Consider the following 15,617-nt stretch of genomic DNA (forward strand, 5'->3'; position numbering starts at 1 on the left):
TATTTATATTTCTAATATTTTTAAGAATCTCCATAGTGGGGACACCTGGTGGCTCAGCAGTTGAGCATCTGCCTTCGGCTCAGGGCGTGATCCCAGGGCCAGGATCGAGTCCCACATTGGGCTCCTTGTGGGGAGCGTGTTTCTCCCTCTGCCTGTGTCTCTGTCTATCTCTCTCTGTGCCTCTCATAAATAAATAAAATCCTTAAAAAAAAAAAAAAAGAATCTCCATAGTGGCTACACCAATTTGTATCCCCACGAACAGAGCACAAGGGTTCCCCCTTTTCCCCATATCCTCACCAACACTTGTTATTTCTTGTCTTTTTTTTTTATTCTAGCCATTCTCACTGGTGTGAGGTGATATCTCATTGTGCTTTTGATTTGCAATTCTCTGATGATTAGTGATGTTGGTCATCTGTATATCTTCTTTGGGAAAATGCATATTCAAGTCCTCTGCCCATTTTTAAAATTGAATTATAGGGCATCCCCAGTGGCTCAGCGATTTAGTGCCGCCTTCAGCCCGGGGCCTGATCCTGGAGACTGGGGATCGAGTCCCACGTCGGCTCCATGCATGGAGTCTGCTTCTCCCTCTGCCTGTGTCTCTGCCTCTCTCTGTCTCCCTCTCTGTGTCTCTCATGAATAAATAAATAAAATCTTTAAAAATAAAATAAAAATAGGGGATCCCTGGGTGGCGCAGCAGTTTGGCGCCTGCCTTTGGCCCAGGGCGCAATCCTGGAGACCCGGGATCGGATCCCACGTCAGGCTCCCAGTGCATGGAGCCTGCTTCTCCCTCTGCCTGTGTCTCTGCCCCTCTCTCTCTCTGACTATCATAAATAAATAAAAATTAAAAAAAAATAAAAATAAATAAAAATAAAATAAAATAAAATTGAATTGCAGATCTTAATATATTTTAGATATCATCCCTTTATTGGATATATCATCTACAAATATCTTATCCCATTCAGTAGGTTGCCTTTTTGTTTTGTCAATGGTTTCCTTCACTGCGCAAAAGTTTTTTAGTTTGGTATAGTTATAATAGTTTATTCTTTCAGTTAGGAATATACACATAAGATTCATATAAGAACTCTTTGCTTTTACTTAAACCTAACTGAAAAATAATCTTTGATAATAGATATAAAATATTTATAATTTTTGATTATAACCTTTGTGGTTTTGATAAATAACTCAGCAGTTTCAAAATTTCATAACTTTGCTTTAACGAAACTCCTCTTCCCAACTAGTTATAAGTGAATTTATATCTTATGCAATGATAAATTTATGGTGAAACATTTTAGATATTTTAAAATGTATGAGGAGATATCATCTTTCAAAATTATTTTAGGAGGTATGCAAGGAAAAAATTTTGATGATTACTAAGTTAGTTGACTACTTGATATTTTTTCCTTTCTGCACAAAATGCCAGCTTTTCCCAGATTATATCAGCCAATGACCCTGCTTTCTATTATACTGAGAAAATTGAAGTAATCAAAAGAGAACATCTACAAACCACCCAATTCATGCACATACCTGCTAATTTCTGTACCCACACCTCATCCCTCCTGTTCCTAAAGATGAACTCCCTGAGTGACTAACTAAACCTTAGCCCTCTCTTTATGCCCTATGTCCCACCTCTTGTCTATTCCAGGGCATTGCTCTAGCGATCGGCCTCACTATTGCATCATCCATTGTTTCTCCTTAATATGGAGTCATTCCTGTTAGTAAACAGATACAATACAATTTTCTCTCATCTTAAATACAAAAACAAAACTTATCTTGGTCCACATTCCCTTCTAGTGACCACCCATTTACGTCAACCCCTTTATATATAACTTTATAGCAAAATTCCTTGAAAGAGTTATCTGCTCTCAATTCTTTTCTCTTGTCATTCTCCTTTAAGATAGGCCTGCTTGGGAACCCCGGGTGGCGCAGCGGTTTGGCGCCTGCCTTTGGCCCAGGGCGCGATCCTGGAGACCCGGGATCGAATCCCATGTCGGGCTCCCGGTGCATGGGGCCTGCTTCTCCCTCTGCCTATGTCTCTGCCTCTCTCTCTCTCTCTGTGACTATCATAAATAAATAAAAAAATTAAAAAAAAAAAAAAGATAGGCCTGCTTTGGTGAGGCTTGCTCTTCCCATTGCTCTTCATCAGTGCCACCAGTGGGCTCTGCTTTGCCACATCCAGCATCCAGCAGTCAGTTCTCAGGCCACATCTTACTATACCTATCATAGGCTACTTCTCAGCACCCCTTTGCCACTACTCTGATGCAAGGAACCATAACATTTCATCTGGATTGCAGTAGGAATCTCATGGATGACCTGCCTGCTTTTTCCCTGCCTCATCAGGTCCAACATGGCAGCCAAGGCAGTCTTGTTACATGCAGTAAAATCACGTCCCTCCTCTGCATATCAGCTGAGCCTCACCCTGACCTACGTGTATGGGTCTCTTTCATCTTTCTGACCTCATTTATAATTCCTGCCTTTTTTTCTCTCCACTCCAGCCATTGTGGACTCCTCACAGTTCTTTGAACAGACTGGATAAACCAGCCTAAACTTGCTGGCCCTCTGCTTGAGATTCTCTTTCTCTAGATAAGTACATAGCTGGCTTCCTTATCTTCTGAATTTTTACGTATTTACTGCTTATTTATTTTACTTTTATTTATTCTTTTAATTATTTATTTTGTTTATTGTCTTCTCCTAACCAGAATATATGTTTTATGAAGGCAGGGATTTTTGCCCTTTGGAGTAGTGTCCAGGACAGAACAGTTGAATTTTTTGCCCTTTGGAGTAGTGTCCAGGACAGAACAGTTGAATTTTGAATGAGATGAAAACATGTAAAAAGCCCTAAATAAATGGGGATATATGGTTTTATTGGATAGGAAAAGTCAATATTATAAAGATATCAATTCACCTCAGATTGATGAATTCATTGCAATTCCAGTAAAATTTCCAATGGACTTTTTCAAAGAACTTGCAATTCTAAACATATATTGATGAGCACAGCCTAAGAATAGCTGCACTCTTGAAGAGGATTAAGGTAGGGAACCTGCTTTTCCAGATATCAACACTTTTTCATCAAGTTACAGTAATTCTTACAAGGTGGTATTGATGAAAGACTAAACAAATTGGTACTAGAACAAAATAGAAAGCCCTGAAGCAGACCTATGCAAATGGCAACTTAATATATGACAGAGGTAGCACTGCACTCATTGATGGAAGGAAGGATAATTCAATAAACTGTCCTGGAACAGTTGGTTATTCATAAGGAAAAAATGAAATTGGATCCCTACCTCACACCATACGCAAAATTAATCATAGATAAATTACCCTTAAATGTGTAAGACAAAACTTCAACATTTTTTAGCAGAAAATAGATCATATCTTTATGACTTTCAGGTAGAGGAGCTACTAAAAAAGACCAAAATATTGCTAGCCTTGAAGAAAATATTGATAAATCTGTGTACATAAAAATAAAGAACATTTGTATTAAGAGACACTGTAAAGCAAATGATTATTATTCATAGTATATAAAGAACTCCTAGAAATCAATTAGAAAAATACAAATATCCCAAAATGAAAATGAATGAAGCCTTGAACAAGTTTTCACAAGAGAAGCCCAAATGACCAATATTTGTGATAATACAATCTCTTTAGAAATCAGAAAAATTCAAATTTGCATTAGAAATCACAGGACCTTTGTTTTAATTAGAAAGTGTCATGAAGTGTGAGTAGGTATATGGAGCAAATGCAATAACATGGCTTGTGCGAATGTCACTTGGTACCATCGTGCGGAAAACAGTTTGATATTGGCCTCTAAATGTGAACATTCACTTGTTACCAGGAGGTCTGTATAGGAATGTTTGTAACAGCACTGTTTACAGTAACAAAAATCAAACAACTCCCCTTGAAGAATTGGGAGGCTAGAAACAACCCACATGTCCATCAGCTGCATGAATACATTGTAGTATAATCATATGATTTAATATTTTAGAACACTGGAAACAAATAAACCACCACTACACACTGGCTTTCTTTCCAGTCCTGTTGGCTTGTGTTGTGCCTATCCTGGCAGCTCATGCGGCTCAGCTCCAGGACAGAGGAGCCAGTCCTTCAGGTAACAACATGGACTTTCATCATGAGCCCTTTTTCTTTCTCCTTAAACTCAGCTTGTGACTCATTTTGCCCCTGGCTTCACGCTTTCTGGACCTCACCCCCAAACAAGGCTCAGCATGTGTGTGTGTGTGTGTGTGTGTGTGTGTGTGTGTGTGTGTGTGGTAAAGAGAAGATTTGTGAACAGCGTTAGGATTCTGACAGGAAGAAGAAGTAGGCCATGGGCCCCAGGTAGACAGCCACTGTCCACTACAGATCTTCCTTTTACAATGGGGCTACACCTTGATAAACCCATAATAAATTGAAAATATTCTAATTTTGAAAATGCATTTAATACACCTAAGCAACCGAATGTCATAGCTTAACCTACCGTAAACATGCTCAGAACCCTTACATTCGGCAATAGTTCAGCAAAATCACCTAATACAAAACCTATTTTATAATAAAGTGTTGAATATCTCATGCAGTGGATTAAATACTGTGCTGAAGGTGAAAAACAGAATGGGTTGGGGTGCAGAATGCTTGTCAGTGTATCATTGTTCACCCTCATGATTGCATGGTTGACTGGGACCTGCTGCTCACTGCAGCTGCCCAGCATTGGGAGAGAGTGTCATAATGCATATTGCTGACCCGGGAAAAGATCAAAATTAAAAATTCAAAGTATAGTTTCTACTAAATGCGGATAACTTTTGGACCATCATAAAGTTGAACAATTGTGTCCACCTGTTGGGGGTCAGAGATTGTGGCGTTGGTTGACACCTCTCCCCTCTTGCCATACTACAGACTCTTTGAGGGGAGCGACCATGTCATCGTCATCATCTGTGCATTCCCCCAGCATGGCACCTGGCACATCTCAAACATTCAAGAAATATCGAACAAAAGATTAGTCTGAGAAAGACCTAACTGGTCAGACACAACTGAAAGAGAAATCAGGTCAAGAGCCTCTTTGCCAGAATCAGCACACTCACTGGGAAAGCTGGTAACTACAGATAAGGAAATGGGTGAGAGGACAAATCAAGAAATAGAGGCATTTAGGGCTTCCTTTGACTAGCAAAACCAAAGCATTCTGGTCAGGGGCACTGGCCCTCCAGAGCAGCAGAGTGTATGGAACACTTGCTTTTTCATGCAAGTGCCCTAAGGTCTTGGGCAGTAACTCCACTGTGAGGTGATGTTTTCCTGATCTTAAAAGGAGCACAGCAGAAGCTTTTGTCCTCCAGTTGCCAGGGTGGGGAACATGGCTTACCATTCAACTGGAACAATATTTTTGGCAGCAGTGCCTTTCAGTAGCTTTTCTGTCATCCCCTGTGCAAGCCAGCCACTTACTGGACAGCCTGGGCTGGCAGCACAATGCTTAGGCACCAGGCCCTCGAGGCCTGGTTTCCCCAGTTAGCCCAGTGCTAGCATTGGGTGATGGTGATGATGCTGATGACTGATTTACCACCCCTGTGTGGAGGTGCAGAGAACTTGGAGAAACCCAACATTTTCCTGACTTCTGGTCGAAGGTGCCAAGATCTGGCCAGTGTTTTCCAGCATTGAGAACAATCGTTTCGTTCCTGCCTCCACGCCGGGGTCGCCTCATGCAGTAATGTGCTTCGCGCTTGGCACAAAGGCTTTGCTGAGGGGCCCGGGGAGCTGAATCCAGACTACATTTTGCTCACTAGACCCGGGGGTAGGGATTGCATCCTGTACCTATGTGGAGGAGGGGGGCCTTTTCTTCTTATTAGGGGCACCCTCTCCTTGCTGAGCCTGGGCTTCGGCTGCCCAGCGGGGCACCTTCACCTCCTTGGCGCACAGAGAAGTACTGTCCCTAGGATGCACCCAAAAGCATTGGGCTGATCTGTGATTGTCTCCTGCCTGAAGCCCTGCTGGGAGTGAGACCATCTGCAGAAGGGCCGTGATCACGGCCTACGTTCTCAGCCCTGCTCCCGGGAGTGCTGAATCTTCCCCATCACTGCCTATCTGGGAGCATCCTCTACCCAGCCTGCTGGCTGCCTCGTCTCTGGCTCCCTGCCTGGCTGATTCCTGGCTCTCAGCTTAGCCCCGAACTTCCGTCTGTGCCCAGGCCCCTGGCTGGTTGCTGACGCCATCCCTGGATGCTGCTGGGCCTGGCTTTCAGTGCTGACTCTGGGCTTCAGAACTTAAAGGTTTAGCACTGACAGTAGCCTCACATCCAGACAAGAAGGGATTGTTTTCCACTGAGCAAAGTATTTCTGTCCAGCCCAAGAAGACATATTTGGGTAGCCAGGCTTGACCCACCAGCGCAGTCTACACATACCCTTGTTTACATATGGCCTCCTAGACCTTTCTGCTCCAAGCACACCTCCTACCCCATTCTTCTGGTCCATGACCACATAGTTCATTCCATTCTTATCTCTTATCACGTGTATCTCTCTAGATTACGGATGATCACTCTCAGTATTGTTTTCAGCAACGCACTCAAATTCCCACTAACATCCTTCACAGCTTGACCCATCTCCCAAGATTCTCACAACCTCCGCCACCAGGAGTCACCCCGTCACACCACACGCATGCACGGACACATGCATGTACACAGACCAACAGAGCCTCCTTTGGATTCAGGGTCCAGAGACTATTTGCCTGCTGAGCCATATGCAGGATGAGTCAGAAGCCTGCGAAGAAAATCCACGTTGTTACTGGAAGGACTGGCTGTCCCATCCTAGAGCTGAGCTGCATGGCTTGCTGGGATAGGACTAACACAGGCGTATAGAACCAGAAGGAAGGTCAGGAGTGGAGAGGAATAAAAGATGAGCGGAATTGATCCTGTCAAAATCATGGGAGAAAAGATCACACTTTGAAAAATGTGTTTGAAGGGTGCTTGAGTGACTCAGTCGGCGAAGTGTCTGACTCTTGACTTTGGCTCAGGTCATGATCTCAGGGTCCTGGGATTGAGCCCCACATCAAGCTCCACAGTTAGCACAGTGTCAGCTTCAGGATTCTCTCCCTCTCTATCTGCCCCTCCCCTATGCTCACATGCTTTCTCTCTTTCTCTCTAAAATAAATAAATAAATAAATAAATAAATAAATAAATAAATAAATCTTCAAAAAGAGAGAAAAATGTATTTGGCAGCCATCATGCCTCCTGCTCTTTAGCTAGGCCCCAGCCCCATTTCTGACCAGAAACTCCACATCCCCTTTCTCCCATAACTCATTCTGGTCACCTACTCATTCCAGCACAACTTTTGATCTGATTCCTCTAGCTTAAGCTCCAGATGCTTTCCTCATTCACCTTGGCTAAGGAGACTACTTTGTGCTGCCTTTCCCCACCCCCTGCAGCTGGCTCTCTCCCACAAGGGGTATCCTGGCTTCAGGCTCCATTCTGTGCACCCTGGCTCCTGTGAAATGTGTTTGGGCACCTCCAGGGCTCAGAGCCTTTCTTGATGTCCCTTTTTCTACTCTGCACAGCACCTACCATGATTCTGGTCACATGTCCCACCATCAGTGTTTGTTAACTGTTTGATGGACAGATTGATTATAAGCACACATTCCATCACATCTTATAAAGTGGTGTTTTTCAGAGAGTGCTATGAGGATCCTTTGCACCAGAATCTCATCAGGTGTTTTCTTAAATGCACGTGCTTGGACCCCACCACACACTAACTAAATCACCCACTGACTAAATCAGAATTTCTGAGAGTGTAACTGTGGTATTTGGATTGTGGGGATAGAAGATGGCCACAAATTGTTTGACATTTCTCCCATGGAGATGTGGGGTCTGTTTCTCCTCCCCTTGAACTTGGCCCATGGCTGTGCTGAACAATGAAGTGATTCTATGCCAGTTTCAGGCCTAGCCTTGGTCTCTGGGAGGCCTGGGCTATGTGGAGGGCCGAAGACTACATGAAGAGGGAGAAGAGACCTGCTGAGCTAGCTCTACACTCAATCTCTCCAATTTGCCAGGATGTGGGTGAAGCTATCTTAGACCTTCCGGGTGAGACTGGACACCAGCTGAAAACAAATGAGTGACCCCAGGTGATCACATGGAGCAGAAGAATCACTCAGCTGATCCTTGCCAGAATTCCTAACCCACAAAATCATGAAATGGAATGTTGGTTGTTACTTTAAGCCTCTAAGTTTTGTGATAATTTGTTACACAGTGATAGATAACAAGAATATGCAGATGTCACAGATTCTCTAGGTTATTCTTGTGTATCCTAGAATTTGAGTCATCATTGTAAGGAGATCTGACATTTAATGAGTAAAATTTTATATTAAAGAGGAGAAAATATAATTCATTTCATAATTTGTTGTTTATATATCCTAAGGGAAGGAAGATACGGTAAAATAAAATCTCATCATTTATGTTGAACTCATTTTGTTTATTGGACAGTAAGCCAGTTCTGATCATAATACAAACAAGAGAGGGCCTCCAGCTCTCCTGAACTTTTCTAGACAATTCAATTGCTTCAGACAGTGTTAATAAACAATGTCATCCCAGTGGAATAAAATTCAGCTTTGGATTTAAAATGTAGTGAGTCCTGACAACATTTGGTTTGGATTGGACATGTTTCCTTAGTCTATGCTTCCACGCCAAAACTAAGAAGACTGGGGAGGGAGGGGGATGTTAGTCTCTTGGGAGTATATTTTAAATCTGAAGTTTGTGGGTTTCTTTCAGGTTTCATAATGAAACCTTTAGACTTGTAAGTCACATGACCAACCACTGCTTTAGCCATAGTTTTGGACAAAAACCACAGGACCCTACAAATCCCACTGGGATTAGTGATTTTTGTTTTGGTTTCTCAACAAAGCAATTTGGACAAATCTGAGAAATTTTTACAGACTCAGCAGAGATCGGTGTGAAACTCAGCGTCTTCCTTGGATGCTTCAGCTCAGCTTCAGTGGGTTTGGACGGGGCCAGTGCTTAAAAATGGAACTCTAAAAGCATAAAACCACACAAGCCAAAAATATTTTCCAAAATGAGTTTAACTCAAGCTGAAGCTGCTGCGATTTGTGCCCTCTCTGTACAGACAAGTAAATGTGCCCCTTCCAACTAGATTCCCAGCCTGCCTTCCCTGTGCCTCATTGGGTCTGCTTTGTCACATGCTGAGCAGAGCTGTCTCTTTAGAACAGAACTCTGGCCTCCTTAGATGCTCTTCAGAGGTGGCAGTGTGTTTCCCAAAATTCAATAGTTCAAAGTCTGGCAAGAAATCAACCTCACCATTTATTTTTATTTTGTTCATCTGAAAAACAAAGTGTCCATATGGTGGCATCACTTGAGAATAGCTGACAAATAAACATAATAATCCTTAAAGCCAGTGGTTCGCAAACAACCAGTCTGGCCCCTGGCAGGGCTGCATCAACACTGCTTGAGGTGCTAGTTAAAAAAATACAGATTCCCAGGCAGCCCTCCATATCAGTTTCTGGGTGGGAGCCCAGGAATCTTTATTTTTAATGAGATGTTCAGATGATTGCATACATCCAAGTTTAGGAAACACTTTGGTGTTTAAAAAATATGACACCCCAGCTCCAGCCAAGATGGAGTAACATGGAATGGATTTTTCCTACTGCCTGAAACAACTAAAAAACTGTAACAAAATGTATAAAAGAATGGCTTTCAGACCCTGGACATCAGCCAGTACAGGATGCTGATCACTGAGAGGGCAACGAACGATTTTCCTGAGACCAGGAAGGGAGAGCAGGAGAACACTTGGTGTATGACAATCACATTTACAGGAAGAAGTTATTAGGAGGTGATTTTATTATACACTATGAAGAATTCTTACTCACTTCACGGAAGAGTCGTCACATAGTGGAGGCTGGCTGAATAACTGGAGGGCCTTCCTTCCAGTGCAGATACTCAACAGCTCAGGTGTGCATATGCTGATAAAGACTAAGGCCGAGTAAGGAATGGGTTTGCCACATGCTCTTGTTTGTATTTTAGAAATAGAAATATTTACATGTTACGATATGCGAAAACTTTCTTCCAGAAGCCTAAGAAAGTGGTACCTTGGTTGCATCTGGGAAACAAGCCTGGCAAGCTGGGATGGGGTGGGAGGGAAACAGGTTTTATTGTACACTTTCTGTACTGTTGAAATATCTTAAAATGGTCATATATTTCATTTTTTTAATATTTCATTTTAAATTTAAAAAAATAAACAATCCCCCAAATTAGGGATTTCTTTAAATATTTAACCAGGAGTACCTGCCTGGTTCAGTCAGTAGAACAAGCAACTCTTATTAATCTCAGGGTTGTGAGTTCAATCTCCATGTTGCAAGTAGAGATTGCTTAAGAATAAATAAACTTAAATAAAAATAATAATAAAATAAATAAATATTTAATGAAATTTTATTTGACTTTCACAAACTCACCTATCCTATAACTCTTTAGGAAAACGTTGATCATATAAAGCAATTGTTATGATGCACACACATTCAATAATTTATTCTATGTATCATTCACTGTTTAGTTTGTCTTTATTCATCTGACATATAATACAATACTACACACCAAAAAATGACAACAAATTACATCATTATTGTGTTTCAACTTGTTTGAAAAACAAGTTGTTGCCATTGCTAGTTCATTTCCAGAATATGAGTTTGAAGTTATTTAATTGTTTTGGGGGTCTGGCACAGTCCCACACAATGCCCAGTGTCAATTATCTGGTTACATCCACATTCCTGCGGTTGTTCCTAAAATCTACAAAGTATTCTATTTTAGACTCCCAAGTGTCAGAAGTGTAAGATGTTTGCATAAGGCCCTTGTTTTCTCTACGCATGGGTACATGTAAGATAAAGAAAAGCTTCTGGGTCAATATAAACGCTCTTCCCTCAGGTAGGGCCAGCATTCGACTGGATGTCCATGTTCAGGTCTCTGGATAATGGGAGCCCTTCAAAGGGGACCCTGCACAACATTTTCAGTTGTGCTTTTACTACTCTTCTTAAGGGTGGCTTATACATGTTTTTGTTGTTAGGCAAAAGAGATGAGCTATGTGAATTATCTAAAATTTTGCTTCTCCAGATACTAAGGATTTGCAAAATTTAAAGAATCAAAAAGGCCAAAGAAGAGATTTAACCAAAGAACCAAAGTCAGAGAAGGTGATCCTGGGAATCTAAATAACTGAGAAATCAAATCCATTTTTTTTTTGATATTCCATTGTTTTCTCTCCTCGTGTATTCTCACCACAGGACACACAAGGTCAGTTTCTTCTCTCTTAAATTCCTTCTCAAAAGCAGTGGGAAAGGAAGCAAAATATGGATTTGTTTGTGTTTGCTCCTGTCAGCATAAGCCCTGGGAACATACAAAAGGAACAAACAATGTGATTACCTGTAAGGACAGGGGATGGGGGTGGAAAGGACTGGAGAGCATGGCGACAGCCTCTCAACATTCACATTTTTTTAAAATGAAGTATAGTTGGCATACAGTGTTATATTAGTGTCAGGTGTGCAGCATAGTGATTCAGCTTCTCTATACTTTATGCAAAGCTCACCACAAGTGTAGCTGCCATCTGTTACCATACGATGCTATTACAGTACCACTGACTGTATTCCCTAAGCTGTACATTTCATCCCATGACTTATTCATTCTGTACTGGAAGCCTGTACCTAAAACTCCCTTTGACCCTTTTTGCCCATCTCCGCCACTCCCATCCCCACCCATAACCACCAGTTTGTTCCTGTATTTATGGGTCTATTTCTGCTTTTGTGTGTGTGTGTGTTTGTTTTTTAGATTCCATGTGTAAGTGAAATCATATGGTATTTGCTTTTCTCTGTCTTATTTCACTTAGCATAATACCCTCTAGGTCCATCCGTGTTGTTGCAAATTGCAAGATTTCACTCATTTTAATGGCTGAATGATATTCCATTGTGTATGTATATATCATAGCTTTATCCATTCATCTATGGATGGACACTTGGGTTGCCTCCATATCGTGACTGTGGTAAATAATGCCGTAAGAAGCATAGAGGTACATATATCTCCTTGAATTAATGTTTTGATTTTCCACTACCCAATAGTGGAATACTGGATCATATAGTATTTCTGTTTTTATTTTATTTTATCTTTTTAATTTTTATTTATTTATGATAGTCACACAGAGAGAGAGAGAGAGGCAGAGACATAGGCAGAGGGAGAAGCAGGCTCCATGCACCGGGAGCCCGATGTGGGATTCGATCCTGGGTCTCCAGGATCGCGCCCTGGGCCAAAGGCAGGCGCTAAACTGCTGTGCCACCCAGGGATCCCGTATTTCTGTTCTTAATTTTGAGGAAGCTCTATATGTTTTTCATGGTGGTGGCACCAATTTACATTCCCACCAACAGTGCATGAGGGTTCCCTTTCCTCCACATCTTCACCAACACTTGTTATTTCTTGTCTTTTTGATTCTAGTCATTCTGACAAGAATAAGAAGATGTCTCATTATGGTCTTGATTTGCATTTTCCTGATGATTAGTGATGTTAAGCATCTTTTCACATGTCTGGTGACCATCTGTAACAACATATACATTTTTATAATGTTTTCATCTTGGACCATGTGAATGCATCACCTGTTTTTAAAATTTAAATTTAAAAAGCGTTTCTCAAAGCTTATCTCTTTCCATAAAACCTTTATATAACATGCCGAGGGCTAGGTCGAATGAATTGAAGTTGCACAAACTGAATAAAAACAACAGAAAGCTGAAACCCAACCTCCACCTCTCCCTTTCTCTGCTTATCATTTTGCATGAGAAAAGATCTCAAATAATTCCTTCTGGGTGCCACTTTCCATGGCTTTTTATCAGATGAGTCTGTAGGTTCATAGAACATTTTGAAAGATAAAAAACAAAATTCTACTTTGTGTAGTTTTTCTGTTTGGACACATTTTAGGGGATTCACTACAGAGTCACCTGTGTATGTGTTAGGATGACAGAAGTCAATGAAATGAAGAGGATCCTGGGAAGAAAAAGAGATTGTGTTGTGTGTGTGCCTGTATGCATACAGATACCCATGTGCAGGGCATTGGGGAAGATGGCAGAGAAGGCCTGGAGGTATTTCCCAGTGTAAACATTAGAGGTTTAATTTTTGCAAAGCAGCTTTTCTGGTAAAATATTGCTGACTGTATTTGGAAGTTGATAATATAATTCAGTTCTCCTCTGGGCATTGTGGGTATACTGTGATTTTCTTGGTTGAAATGCCTCCCTCCCCACCCCAGAATAGTAGAAAGAGTGAATAATTTCATATTGGACACTTTCCCTTTTGGGGAATAATTTAAGCACTACCATATGTCTTCTTATTTTGTCCTTCTACTGTCTCTCATGAACCGCTGGGCTTTGAAAATGCAAAAACAAAGCAAACACAAAGGAACACGCAGAGAGGTGTGTGCGTGTGTGCGTGTGTGCGCGCGCACACACACACACGCCTATGTGTGTGCATTTAAAAGCACTCTGTGGTGATTGCCCAATCACTGGGCCATGGTAATTATCCAGGAAGGTGTTTGAAGATATGCTCCACTGAAGGGGAGTGATAACAACCTTCAGAAACTGTTTAATCCCCAGGAACTAAAGGCAGGGTGATGGTGCCTGTACAAGATGGGAGGGAATAATCATTGAAATTGGACCCAAAGAAGAACACGTGAGGTGTGCTTGCCCTCAGCCGCCAGTGTCAGAACAGCTCAGGTCCAAGGAGCAAGCGTGCATTTGACCTCAGATGAATTCTGGAGTATTTTCCCTCTAGAATACCTCACTCCAAGTCACTCCTGGTGAGTTGGTGTCTCTTGCTCATGTTGCAGGGCGTTGTCATCCCGTCTGCAGTGAGCTGTCAGGTGCCCACGAGCAGAGGCCTATTTCTGAAGCATCTACATCAGTCTAGAAGTCATAGTCTGGCTATTTGATTTTTCACGATTCTCCGCCTTTTTCCTGCACCGAGGAGTTATGTAGCTAACTTCTTTTCACGTCAAACAGCTATGGAGGTGAAAGTGATCACCTGATGATTTGGAGCTGGATAATTTACTTGAAAAATGCAGGGATTCACTCAATTCATGAGCCAGCAAACCAGATTATTCAGGAGGCCACTCATCTCAGAAAGCTGATTAAATTATAAAATGATCAAGACATTGATTTCAATGATACTGAGAAAAATCAGAGCATTCTTCTCAGGTGCCTGGGGCACTTGTAAAACTTGACCCCAACACTCTTTAGGACCTTCTCATTGAGGACAGGAGCCCCCTGTCCCTGCTCTTGAATCAGGATGGGCTGGTGACTGCTCTGGGCAACGAGGCACGGCAGGAGCATCACCCAGTGGCTTCTGAGGCTAGATTGGGAAAGGCCATGCCACTTCTATTTTTTTCTCCTGGCCACCACATAAGAAGTCTCCCTCCCCTGAGAAGGCCTTGCGGGGCAAGCCTCTGGTCACAGCCTCGCTGAGCTCCCAGCGGCCGTCAGCATCCGTGGCGGTCCGTGTGGACGGGCCACCTCAGACACGCGGCCCAGCTGAGCCTTGGGAGGCTTGCAGTCTCTGCCAGTATCTGTCTGCAACCTCACAAGAAATTCCACGGCACACACACAAAAAAGCAGCTAACCCCTTCCTGAATTTATAACCCACAAAATCCTCTTCCAAAAGTTGTTTTTAATGCTCTGGTTTTGGTTTACACCTATACGTTTTGGGGTAATTTGTTATTCAGTGCCAAGGGTAAGGAGCTCTCTCTTTGACACACCTTCTCACCAGTCCAGCGGCTCACTCTCACTCCTGAGTGTTGACATCGTGCTTGTTTGAATCCATTTTTCCTTTGATTCATCTCTTCATCCTCTGCCTATAACACACACACGCACACAGCCTCATGTCCATGGCCGGCCGAATGTGTACAACATCCATCACCTGCTCAGTTTTACTCCCTAGGTCACTTAGTTCAAACCTCATTTTTCAGCTGATAGGACATGGGTCTGCAGGGGTGAAGTGTTAGCCACGATCATACGGCTCTGTAGTGGCTCAGCTGCAAGTAAACCCAGGTCTTCTGACACCTGGTCCAGTCCCTTTCCCACTAACTACTTTAATTTCCCACTGATCTCCTAGAATAAAATAGGTCAATCCTTTTCTGGTCCAGAAGCCATCAACTCTGAAAGTGCCCAACAGACCCCTGGGCTCCACACCTCGTTCGGCCTTCCAGGGGTGACCAGTGGGCCCCCTACCTCCCGAGGGAGGAGGAGGGGCAGTGAGTGAAGGAAGGAAGGAGACCTGGCCTGTGCCTGCCTTCTTCCTCGGAGCCCCACACTCTGAAGGCCTCACGCTGGTTATGGTCAGAGTGCAGCCAGGGATTCCCAAATGTACTTAGAGAAATGCCAGATGCCCATCCCCGCCCCCAGGCTTCCCTTCTTACAAAAACAGAAGCGTTTTTAAATGGCATATTGTATATTTCTGAGTCAGGCTAGAAAAAGGTGAGTGATTGGCACAAAAAAGTGGGAAACTCTCTGTTCGGACAGGGGCTGGTTAAATGTGGGGAGTGTGTCTCTGTGTGTTTTTTCTGCCACTGAAAGGACCAGGCAGGCTGTCATTAATACATTCTCTGCTGCCCACGGCCCCAACATTGCCC

The 15,617-nt window shown here is 42.6% G+C and overlaps 1 protein-coding gene and 1 long non-coding RNA gene across 2 annotated transcripts in view; one reads left to right on the top strand and one right to left on the bottom strand.

The window, feature by feature from the left end:
* ELOVL7 (ELOVL fatty acid elongase 7) overlaps positions 1-15,617 on the bottom strand; it is a 123,636-nt gene that overhangs the window by 92,159 nt on the left and 15,860 nt on the right. The window lies entirely within an intron of this gene.
* Positions 2,103-8,425, top strand: LOC140597944 (uncharacterized). The gene is made up of 2 exons (XR_012000018.1): positions 2,103-4,105; positions 6,497-8,425. It is a non-coding gene; the product is annotated as an uncharacterized lncRNA (long non-coding RNA).

This window comes from Vulpes vulpes, chromosome 2 (assembly GCF_048418805.1).
Source record: "Vulpes vulpes isolate BD-2025 chromosome 2, VulVul3, whole genome shotgun sequence".
NCBI classification, from domain to species: domain Eukaryota; kingdom Metazoa; phylum Chordata; class Mammalia; order Carnivora; family Canidae; genus Vulpes; species Vulpes vulpes.